Source organism: Salmo trutta, chromosome 1, assembly GCF_901001165.1.
Source record: "Salmo trutta chromosome 1, fSalTru1.1, whole genome shotgun sequence".
In the NCBI taxonomy this organism is placed as follows: Eukaryota; Metazoa; Chordata; class Actinopteri; order Salmoniformes; family Salmonidae; genus Salmo; species Salmo trutta.
Window position 1 is genome coordinate 44141332 of NC_042957.1, and position 12735 is coordinate 44154066.

Genomic DNA, 12735 nt, shown 5'->3' on the forward strand with positions numbered 1-12735 from the left:
GACCTTACAGTGAAATGCTTACTTACAGGCTCTAACCAATAGTGCAAAAAAGGTATTAAGTGAACAATAGGTAGGAAAAGAAATAAAACAGTAAAAAGACAGGCTATATACAGTAGTGAGGCTATAAAAGTAGCGATGCTACATACAGACACCAGTTAGTCAGGCTGATTGAGGTAGTATGTACATGTAGATATGGTTAAAGTGACTATGCATATATGATGAACAGAGAGTAGCAGTAGCGTAAAAGAGGGGTTGGCGGGTAGTAGGTGGGACACAATGCAGATAGCCCGGTTAGCCAATGTGCGGGAGCACTGGTTGGTCGGCCCAATTGAGGTAGTATGTACATGAATGTATAGTTAAAGTGACTATGCATATATGATAAACAGAGAGTAGCAGCAGCCTAAAACAGGGGTTGGGTGGGGCACAAAATGCAAATAGTCTGGGTAGCCATTTGATTACCTGTTCAAGAGTCTTATGGCTTGGGGGTAAAAAGTATCGAGAAGACTTTTTGTCCTAGACTTGGCACTCCGGTACCGCTTGCCATGGGGTAGTAGAGAGAACAGTCTATGACTGGGGTGGCTGGGGTCTTTGACAATTTTTAGGGCCTTCCTCTGACACCGCCTGGTGTAGAGGTCCTGGATGGCAGGCAGCTTAGCCCCAGTGATGTACTGGGCCATACGCACTACCCTCTGTACTGCCTTGCGGTCAGAGGCCGAGCAATTGCCGTACCAGGCAGTGATGCAACCAGTCAGGATGCTCTCGATGTTGCAGCTGTAGAACTTTTTGAGGATCTCAGGACCCATCCCAAATCTTTTTACTTTCCTGAGGGGGAATAGGCGTTGTTGTGCCCTCTTCACGACTGTCTTGGTGTGTTTGGACCATTCTAGTTTGTTGTTGATGTGGACACCAAGGAACTTGAAGCTCTCAACCTGCTCCACTGCAGCCACGTCGATGAGAATGGGGGCGTGCTCGGTCCTCCTTTTCCTGTAGTCCACAATCATCTCCTTAGTCTTGGTTACGTTGAGGGATAGGTTGTTATTTTGGTACCACACGGCCAGGTCTCTGACCTCCTCCCTATAGGCTGTCTCGTCATTGTCAGTGATCAGGCCTACCACTGTTGTGTCGTCTGCAAACTTAATGGTGTTGGAGTCGTGCCTGGCCATGCAGTCGTGAGTGAACAGGGAGTACAGGAGGGGACCGAGCACGCACCCCTGGGGAGCTCCAGTGTTGAGGATCAGGAGGATTCTGTTGCATTTCAAAGATGGTGGTAGAAGGAAAAAAAAAGTGTATTTTTTTTCTTTGTATTTTCTTCTACCAGATCTATTGTGTTATATTCTCCTACATGCAATTCCCATTTCCACAAACTTCAAAGTGTTTCCTTTCAAATGGTAAATTTCCAAAAACCCCTAAGCTAGTCTTACTTGCTTCAATAACCGCTAGCTAACTAACCAATGAAATACAGTGGGTGGTCCACCCAGTTCTAACTAAGGTTCTAAGACAAAGTTTTCCTACGGGTACTGTATGCCCATGGGCGACTTGTCTTGGTATCCCCTTTTCCCACCGACAAACAAACAGTCATGCACCACAACAATACATACTCACATAACAACGGACAAATGTGACATGTAGGTGCAAAAACAAAAGAGAGAGCTCCAGACATAACTGATTGTGATTCTTTTAAACCAAGGGAAAGGGGATGTGATTGGGTAAGGGAAAAGGAGCAGGTGTGTCTTCAGATTGGCGACTGATGACTGCCACCTGTGATTAGGGCAGAAGGAGAGAAAACAAATACACACAGGATACCTGTATCCGTAACAGAAGTCCTTACATTTGCCCTACATATTGGATGCTCCATCCGTAGCATTGCCAATGCACTTGCTCATGTCTAATTTTTGCTTATCCACGACATCTGTCAACAACTGGACAAATTACTGTCCAGTGGATGCCTCAGCCACAAGCCTCTCTTGTACAACGTCTGTCACATATCTCACAATGACAGAGCACTGGTCTTGAGAAGTTATGTCCTGAGTTGTGTCGTTCTGGACAGAGAACATTCCAGCTTACTCAATTCCACTCTTGGATAATGCTCTGAATTGTGTGAATGTTGTTGACAGTATTTTTTGAGAGGAGTGTGATTAGAGAACCTCTGCCTCTTGCCCCACACTGATGTAGGTTCTTGCTTTTCTCAATGCATTTGGTGAGATGTTCTTTCAAGCAGACGTCATACTTTCCCAGCAGTATTTTCATCTCCAAGAAATTACCGTGATTGATACTGGTGTCCTCTAATGTATACGCAGCCTCAGACTGCATCCCCCTGTTACTGAGCCCCCTCTTGCCAATGGCTTTCACTATATCTACGACACGTTCCAGCACCTGCCTTCTCCTGCGTACCTGCTTTATGTGGGCAGACACCTGACTGCCACTGAGCAGACTTTGAATGTTTGCTTTGGAGGACCTTAAAAAGTATGCCCCAGCGCTACTTCTGTGCATGTTTCTCTTCTCATGCTCTTCTACCCTTTGGTAAACATGTTTCCAATCTGTTATTCCACTAATAAAAATAATGTTGTCAGTAGGCTTCGCAAATGCCATACAAATTGAACAGTATAACGCATGGCTTTCTTCATTGTATGACAGCACCAATCGGAAATAGCTATCTTTAAAAAAAGAAAACTCTCTGTACCACAGAGTTTTTTTGATTCATGCATAAGGTGGAAACAAAAAAATTTTTTTTTGGTCATCTGGCTTGGGTCTCTTGAAATAAACAAAAGTTGGTCTGGCATCCTGGCCTTCCCTGACTCTCTCTTCCACTGAAACTGGACTGGGCCTGTCATCAACCCCAAAGATCCTCTCTTCCACTGAAACTGGACTGGGCCTGTCATCAACCTCAAAGATCCTCTCTTCCACTGAAACTGGACTGGGCCTGTCATCAACCCCAAAGATCCTCTCTTCCACTGAAACTGGACTGGGCCTGTCATCAACCTCAATGCTCACTTCCACTTTAACTGGACCTATCATCAACCTGGATATGAATAAAATAATATATAAGTTAACTAATAAAGGCCCAATTTTGGAAAAACTACAAAAACACAGTAGCAGCCCCACTATTTCATATCAACACAACCCATTTTTTTGTGTGGCTTTACTCGCCGTTCACGCCGGACTGTTGGTATGATGATTTCAATGCGTTGTCTAGTAAGAGGCGAAGTGGTAGGAACCGTGGCGATGAGGATCATAGCTAGCAAATCACTAGCCATATTCTCTCACACAAAATGTGAATTTGAGAGGGAACGGACTTGATTGGTTTTACAATATGTATACTATTTGCAACCAATGGCTGTCTAGACATGAAATAAAATTAGCTAATTAACATTTGTATACGGGTGACAGGGTAGCCTAGTGGTTAGAGCTATGGACTAGTAACCGAAAGGTTGCAAGTTCAAATCCCCGAGCTGACAAGATACAAATCTGTCGTTCTGCCCCTGAACAGGCAGTTAACCCACTGTTCCTAGGCCGTCATTGAAAATAAGAATTTATTCTTAACTGACTTGCCTAGTTAAATATGTCTAATGTAAGTTAGTGTTTAGAACGCTAAGCAAATCAGAATCAAACGAAAATGCTTCTTTTAACTAAGTAAAATTATACGACAGTAAATCACTGATTGCCATTTCCCACAAAATCCCCACAGGACCGTCGAAATCTAGGCATTCAGAGCTTTGCTAGGCGTCAAATGTGAGTTTTTCCCGCTAGCCAGTTTGAACACCCAATTCATTCTTTCTGGTACATTTACACAGCAGTAGCTGACCAATAGTATTTGCATTTCACTCATAAATTTGGATATAACATGTTGTATTTCTAACACATTTAGGCACATATCTACCGCTTCGCCTGGACTGTCTTTTGCTTCGCTGTCCTCTCCGTCTACTCTTTTACCCGCGAACCGGGTTGTGGCATCTTCCTCTTGCCGGTCTAGCACTTCGATGTTAGCGTCGGTGGCACTGGTACTACTACTACTACCGAATAAGTTCGTTTAGTGTTTTACATTTACTTGCATCTGAGTGGAGACTTTTCACTCTTTTGTCTCTTAACTCTTACATCTAGACGTTCCGCTAGCGGAACACCTGCTCCAATATCCAATGATAGGCGTGGCGCGAATTACAAATTCCTCAAAAATCCAAAAACTTCCATTTTTCAAACATATGACTATTTTACACCATTTTAAAGACAAGACTCTCCTTTATCTAACCACACTGTCCGATTTCAAAAAGGCTTTACAGCGAAAGCAAAACATTAGATTATGTCAGCAGAGTACCCAGCCAGAAATAATCAGACACCCATTTTTCAAGCTAGCATATAATGTCACAAAAAACAAAACCACAGCTAAATGCAGCACTAACCTTTGATGATATTCATCAGATGACATGCCTAGGACATTATGTTATACAATACATGCATGTTTTGTTCAATCAAGTTCATATTTATATCAAAAAACATATTTTTACATTAGCATGTGACGTTCAGAACTAGCATTCCCACCAAACACTTCCGGTGAATTTACTAAATTACTCACGATAAACGTTCACAAAAAACATAACAATTATTTTAAGAATTATAGATACAGAACTCCTTTATGCAATCGAGGTGTCCGATTTTAAAATAGCTTTTCGGTGAAAGCACATTTTGCAATATTCTGAGTAGATAGCCGCCATCACAGGCTAGCTATTTTGACAACCACCAAGTTTGACCCTCACCAAACTCAGATTTACTATAAGAAAAATTGGATTACCTTTGCTGTTCTTCGTCAGAATGCACTCCCGGGACTTCTACTTCAATAACAAATGTTGGTTTGGTTCCAAATAATCCATAGTTATATCCAAATAGTGGCGTTTTGTTGTGCGTTCAAGACACTATCCGAAGGGTTATGCGCCCGACGCGTTTCGTGACAAAAATTCTAAATATTCCATTACCGTACTTCGAAGCATGTCAACCGCTGTTTAAAATCAATTTTTATGCTATTTTTCTCGTAAAAAAAATGATAATATTCCGACCGGGAGTCGTTGTTTTTGTTCAAAGGCGAAAGAATAAAAACATGGTGTCGCCTCGTGCACACGCCTCAGTCTCATGGTTCTCAGATCGACCACTATCTAAATGCGCTACTGTTTTTCAGCCTGGGCCTGCAAAGACATCATTCAGCGGTTTGCCGCCTTCTGAGAGCCTATGGGAGCCGTGGGAAGTGTCACGTTACAGCAGAGATCCTCAGTTTTCAATAAAGAGAGTGTAGAAGGCCAAGAAATGGTCAGAGAGCGCACTTCCTGTAAGAAATCTTCTCAGGTTTTGGCCTGCCAAATGAGTTCTGTTATACTCACAGACACCATTCAAACAGTTTTAGAAACTTTGGAGTGTTTTCTATACAAAGCTAATAATTATATGCATATTCTAGTTTCTGGGCAGGAGTAATAATCAGATTAAATCGGGTACGTTTTTTTATCCGGCCGTGAAAATACTGCCCCCTATCCATAACAGGTTAATTTTTCAGCCCCACCCTTATGTTTTTTACTCTGCTTTTCCATTTTCTATTGTAGCTAGTTTTCAAGCTGTCAGTGTGAGTGAGACAAAGGGGGCGGGGCTAAGGGTTGCATAGACGTTTGTTTGGAATAGACCAACGGGCCTAGGGGAAAGGGGGGGCCACAAAGCACACAGTAAAACTCCACATGACGTTGGATGGGAATAAATACAGGATGGTATTTTCCTGTCGTAATGAAACTACTAAAACCCTGCCCCTTGACAGTGGTGTCTAGCCACAGTCGGACTGGACCTACTAAACCTACTGGAACCCTTGACAGTGGTGTCTAGCCACAGTCGGACTGGACCTACTAAAACTACTGGAACCCTTGACAGTGGTGTCTAGCCACAGTCGGACTGGACCTACTAAAACTACTGGAACCCTTGATAGTGTTCTCTAGCCACAGTCGGACTGGACCTACTAAAACTACTGGAACCCTTGACAGTGGTGTCTAGCCACAGTCGTACTGGACCTACTAAAACTACTGGAACCCTTGATAGTGTTCTCTAGCCACAGTCGTACTGGACCTACTAAAACTACTGGAACCCTTGACTGTGTTCTCTAGCCACAGTCGTACTGGACCTACTAAAACTACTGGAACCCTTGACAGTGGTATCTAGCCACTGTTGTACTGGAACTACTAAAACCCTGCCCCTTGACAATGGTATCTAGCCACTGTCGTACTGGAACTACTAAAACCCTGCCCCTTGACAGTGGTATCTAGCCACTGTCGTACTGGAACTACTAAAACTACTGGAACCCTTGACAGCAGTATCTATCCACAGTCGTACTGGAACTACTAAAACTACTGGAACCCTTGACAGCAGTATCTAGCCACAGTCTTACTGGAGCTAGTAAAACTACTAGAACTCTTGACAGCGGTTTCTAGCTTCTGTCGTACTGGAAGTACTAAAACTACTGGAAGCCTTGACAACGGGTTTTTTTTGCTGGGTTTTTCATGCTCAAAAGTTTCCCACTTGTATCAAGAATAGTCCACCACACAAAGGACATCCAGGCAACGTGAGAAATTGGTTGAATGGTTGAATTTAACTGGTGCTTTTGGGCCAGTTGCTCTAAAGGTCCACTCTATGGGTTGAGTGTTTGCATAAGAAAGCCTTCTGATGATTATTCTGGATAACTGTGTGTTAGGTGAGTCCAGAATTTGGTGTCTATTTTCTTAATTTGGAGTGCTAGGGGGAATCTCCTAAGTTTTGATCTACAGGCTAGGTTTGGGGCATTTTTACATACACCTAGAATACTTGTACAAAATTCCAGGTGTAAATTGTAAAGGAGGGGGCCCACATTAGGCCATATAGAAGGACTGGAGTTATGACAGTCTGTAGACAGACCAAGGTAAGTATAGTTGGGGGTGCGTTTCAGACTTGTTTCACATAGGGTGAATTGTTATCTACTTTCCTGAGATCTGGAATTTTTCCGAGAGATCATTACATTGGTATGGTCAATATTAAAATGGATAGTGCCCAGTCCTCACAATACAGTTCTAGCAAGGACAGGCTTTGTTGTAGCCGCTGTTCTGTTGGTGACAAGATTACTAAGTCATCGGCATATAAAATAAACCTTATGTCTTTGTCTTCTAAGGTGAGTCGCAGTGATGTAGATTGTTCTAATATGGTAGCCAATTAATTTATATAAATATTGAATAAGGTTGGACTAATATTGCAACCTTGCCTTACTCCTCTGTCCTGACCAAAGAATTGTGTTATTTTGTTGTCAACTAATACACATCTGTTTTCCTTATAAATCCCATGAATAATATCATAGACCTTGCCTCCTATACCAATTATAATTTTTAAGAATGATTCCATATGGCATGAAGATGTAAAGGCTATAAAACAGGCAAATACACTATATATACAAAAGGATGTGGACCCCCCCTTCAAATTAGTGGATTCAGCTATTTCAGCCACACCCGTTGCTGACAGGTGTATAATATCGAGCACACAGCCATGCAATCTCCATAGACAAACATTGACAGTAGACTTACTGAAGAGTTCAGTGACTTTCAACGTGGCACCGTCATAGGATGCCACCTACCAACAAGTCAGTTCGTCAAATTTCTGCCCTGCTAGAGCTGCCACGATCAACTATAAGTGCTGTTATTGTAAAGTGGAGACATCTAGGAGCAACAACGTCTCAGCCACGAAGTGGTAGGCCACACAAGCTCACAGAAAGGGACCACCGAGTACTGAAGCGCGCAGTGTGTAAAAATTGTCTGTCCTCTGTTGCAACACTCACTACCGAGTTTCAAACGGCCTCTGGAAGCATCGTCAGCACAAGAACTTTGTTTGTCGGGAGATTCATGAAATGGGTTTCTTTGGCAGAGCAGCCGCACACAAGCCTAAGATAACCATGCGCATTGCCAAGTGTCAGCCATTGGACTCTGGAGCAGTGCAAACGTGTTTTCTGGAGTCATGAATCAAGCTTCACCATCTGGCAGTCCAACGAACGAATCTGGGTTTGGCGGATGCCAGGAGAACGCTACATGCCCGAATGCATAGTGCCAACTGTAAATGGTCTGGGGCTGTTTTTCATGGTTCGGGCTAGGCCCCTTAGTTCCAGTGAAGGGAAATCTTAACGCTACAGCATACAATGAAAGTCTAGATGATTCTGTGCTTCCAAATGTGTGGCAATAGTATGGGGAAGGCCATTTCCTGTTTCAGCATGACAATGCCCCGTGCACAAAGCGAGGTCCATACAGAAATGGTTTGTCAAGATCGCTGTGGAACAACTTGACTGGCCTGCACAGAGTCCTGACCTCAACTCCATCAAACACCTTTGAGATTAATTGGAACACTGACTGTGAACCAGGCCTAATCGCTCAACATCAGTGCCTGACCTCACTAAGGGTATATACCTGTATATGATTTGTTGTTCAGTGTTTAGGGAAGAACCCCGTTGGACATTTACTTAAAATGTTGTGTCCACTTAAGAAGGCCTGAATTCTGGCATTTGTGCTGCTTCACCCTTCCTAAATGATTACTAACATAGTTATTAGGGTCAAAACTTGTCACCGTTGTTTTATATAGGTGTGATAAAGCCTTGGCTCCAGATCTCAGGAAAGTAGCCTACCCTCATCAGTAGGTTAAACAGCTTGAGAATAGCCTCTCAGCTTATAGCTGCTGTGTTTCAGCATCTCTGTTTGAATTCGGTCTGGGCCACAGGCTTTACCGCTCAAGAGCCTTTATTTTATCATTTAGTTTAGACAATGTAATAGGATTGTCCAGCTGGTTTTGTTGGTGTCTTACTGTTACTTCTAATTATTTTAATCGTTCTATTACTGATTTTTGTGTGGTGGATTTAAGTAATTTTTCTTGGAATTAATAGAGGTTTTAAAAATGCTGTTTCCAGATTATTCCCCTTTTTTGATAGGGAGATCTTTCTCTTTAACAGTGGTAGATATTCCTCCTTTATTCCCAAAATGATTGACTGCCACATACAAGAGGACAAAAACTAGGCCACAACTCTCGCCACAAACTCTAATTTGTCTGAAAAAAATCTGATAAACCACCCCTAAATTTAAAACCAGAACCTAAACTCTATCAAATGGATTAATTGCCCTTAGTATGCTCAACTAGCAGCAATTCCATAATGTTGTGCATGTTTGATGGACATGTCAAGGTCATTAAGACAGAGAGGAAGAGACGAAGGGAGAGGGATAAACTGGGCCAAAAATCTGTCTTCTCCAGCAGGTGGCGTTGTTTTGTTTCTTTTGTTCACTAATCGAGGAGTTTTTGTATGGAGGTCAATGAGAGTGTCGATTTGGTCAACAACAAAAATGTAATGGCTTATTTGGTACGTGAGATTTATTTGATCGAATAGAAGTTTGGTAACGCTTAGGTCGTTACAAGTGTACTGATATATGTAGGACACGTGACATCCCGACAACTTTGATCGGAGTTCCTGAGATGGCTATGCATATTAATGACCTGAGGACAGTAGCATAGTAGCTCTCTATTGAATACAGGCGGTTGACATCAACAACACTCATTGAATATTCAAAAAAGAGAGAAAAAGGCTGGAGCTCAACAGCCGTCCATTCCGCTCTGTGGAAAAGGAATCCCATTGTTACGGTGGAGACATAGGTTTCTCGTCATTATATCAAAATCTCTGATATTGAGAGATTTTTTCCCTTCATAATAACGTCTAATATTGGCTTAGGGCAAATTGCAACCACTGATGGCCGCAAAATTATCGTCAGCTAAATATTCATTCAATATTCTAGATTCTCTACTTCCGCCCCAATGACATATCAACCTATCAGGAGCATCAGAAACCAAGGCTGATGAATGTAAATAACTTAACTGTCTTTAAAAGAAAATGGTATGATATCAAGTGAAAATGTAGCTGTCTGGTATCATAATCACTTGACACGGTAACAACAAGTGATCAACTGATCTTCTGTTTTATCCTTTTGTTTTTTTCATTGCAATCAAGAAAGTTTAGCCCGACTTCCGGCAATGGCGACGCTCTAACAACACGCGTCTGCGTAGCGTCCTCGAACTTTCAAACAATTTTAAGGCATTTTGACACGTTTACTTGTTCGTTAATAGTGAGTTGGATGTTAAAAGATCTATTGTATCGCCAAAGCAAAGGATGCCCAATATGTCAAAGCCTCAGACGAGGCATGTAAAAATGCCCCTCTCTGACAGCCCTTCTTCGGCCTCGGCGGATGCTAGCTCGGAAGAAGCACCAGCATGGTTCAGAATGAAGATGGACAAGGGTATAACAAAAATCCAAGAGACACTTTCTGAACGCCTCAGCAAAATTGATGTACTGGTCGATTAACTCCACGAAGACCACAAAGTCACAAAGGGGCGAGTGACAAAGTTAGAAAAAGACCATGCTGACCACCAGGCTGCCATCCTGGACGTCCGTGAGGAAGTGGACCAAAAATACAAGAAGTTGGAAGATGCCATCTCTAAACTTGAGGAGAAATTTGATTATTACGAACATTTCCAAAGGCGCTCGAATTTGAGACTGTAGTGGCAGAACATTTTGGAACACAACACATGGCCTGTCTTGATCCTCTCTCTCTCTTTCTCCCATCAATCAATCAATCAATCAATCAATCAATCAAACGTATTTATAAAGCCCTTTTTACATCAGCCGATGTCACAAAGTGCTATCCCTTCTTCCTTCTCCTCCTCCAGGAGTGGAGTGAGTGATCACTCTCTGAAGATGGATATCCCAGGCTCCGTGCCTCCTCTCATCCTGGAGATGGTGGAAAACTCATAGGGTCTGGAGAGCCAGGGGGCCGATTCCAGCGGAGGAGGGGCCCCACCAGGCAGCTGCGCAGCCTGTCCCGCTGCTCAGCCCGCGGCAGCCCCCCTGCACCCTCCCCTTAGACGGGGGTCCACTGCCACCCCTCAGGCATGGACAGCCAGAAGTCATGACTACAGATGGAGCCAGCACAGAATAGAATAACATTTTATAAAGAATCTTGTCTGTGCGTGTTTTTAAATGTTTCTTAACTGGGTGTGGGTCCACCATTAGGCTGAAAATAAGATTGTGGTGGGACTTTAAGAGCAGCATTTCAGTGGACCTGGGACTATAGCAGGTCATGTTTCAAAAACGTTTTTTTTTGTTATTGAGAGACCCTTTCATTTTTATTTTGTTTTAATTTTATTTCACCTTTATTTAACCAGGTAGGCCAGTTGAGAACAAGTTCTCATTTACAACTATGACCTGGCCAAGATAAAGCAAAGCAGTGCGACAAAAACAACACAGAGTTACACATAAACAAATGTACGGTCAATAACACAATAGAAAAATCGATGTACAGTGTGTGCAAATGTAGAAGAGTATGGAGGTAGGCAATAAATAGGCCATAGAGGTGAAATTATTACAATTTAGCATTAACACTGGAGTGATGGATGTGCAGATGATGATGTGCATGTAGAGATACTGGGGTGCAAGAGGGTAAGTAGTTATATGGGGGTGAGGTAGTTGGGTGTGCTATTTACAGATTTGCTATGTACAGTAATCGGTAAACTGCTCTGACTGCTGATGCTTAAAGTTAGAGAGGGAGATATAAGACTCCAGCTTCAGTGATTTTTGCAGTTCGTTCCAGTCATTGGCAGCAGAGAACTGAAAAGAAAGGCGGCCAAAGGAAGTGTTGGCTTTGGGGATGACCAGTGAAATATACCTGCTGGAGCGTGTGCTACGGGTGGGTGTTGTTATGGTGACCAGTGAGCTGAGATAAGGCGGCACATTACCTAGCATAGACTTATAGATGACCTGGAGCCAGTGGGTTTGGTGACAAATATGTAGTGAGGGCCAGCCAACGAGAGCGTACAGGTCGCAGTGGTAGGTGGTATATTGGGCTTTAGTGACAAAATGGCACTGTGATAGACTACATCCAATTTGCTGAGTAGAGTGTTGGAGGCTATTTTGTAAATGACATCGCCGAAGTCAAGGATCGGTAGGATAGTCAGTTTTATGAGGGTATGTTTGGCAGCATGAGTGAAGGAGGCTTTGTTTTGCAAAATAGGAAGCCGATTCTAGATTGAATTTTGGATTGGAGATGTTTAATTTGAGTCTGGAAGGAGAGTTTACAGTCTAACCAGACACCTAGGTATTTGTAGTTGTCCACATATTCTAAGTCAGAACCGTCCAGAAATGTGATGCTAGTCGGGCGGGAGGGTGAGGGCAGCAATCGGTTGAAGAGCATGCACTTAGTTTTACTTCCATTTAAAAGCAGTTGGAGGCTTCGGAAGGAGTGTTGTATGGCATTGAAGCTCGTTCGAAGGTTTGTTAGCACAGTGACCAAAGAAGGGCCAGATTTATACAGAATGGTGTCGTCTGCGTAGAGGTGGATCAGAGAATCACCAGCAGCAAGAGCGACATCATTGATGTATACAGAGAAAAGAGTTGGCCCAAAAATCTAACCCTGTGGCACCCCCGTAGACTGCCAGAGGTCCAGACAACAGGCCCTCCGATTTGACACACTGAACTCTATCTGATAAGTAGTTGGTGAACCAGGCAAGGCAGTCATTTGAGAAGCTGTGGCAATTGAGTCTGCCGATAAGAATGTGGTGATTGCTACAGGGGGTGCTGAGTCTGCCGAGGGGCTATTGAGTCTGCCGATAAGAGTGTGGTGATTGCTACAGGGGGTGCTGAGATGTTGGCTGGGGTAGGTGTAGCTAGGTGGAAAG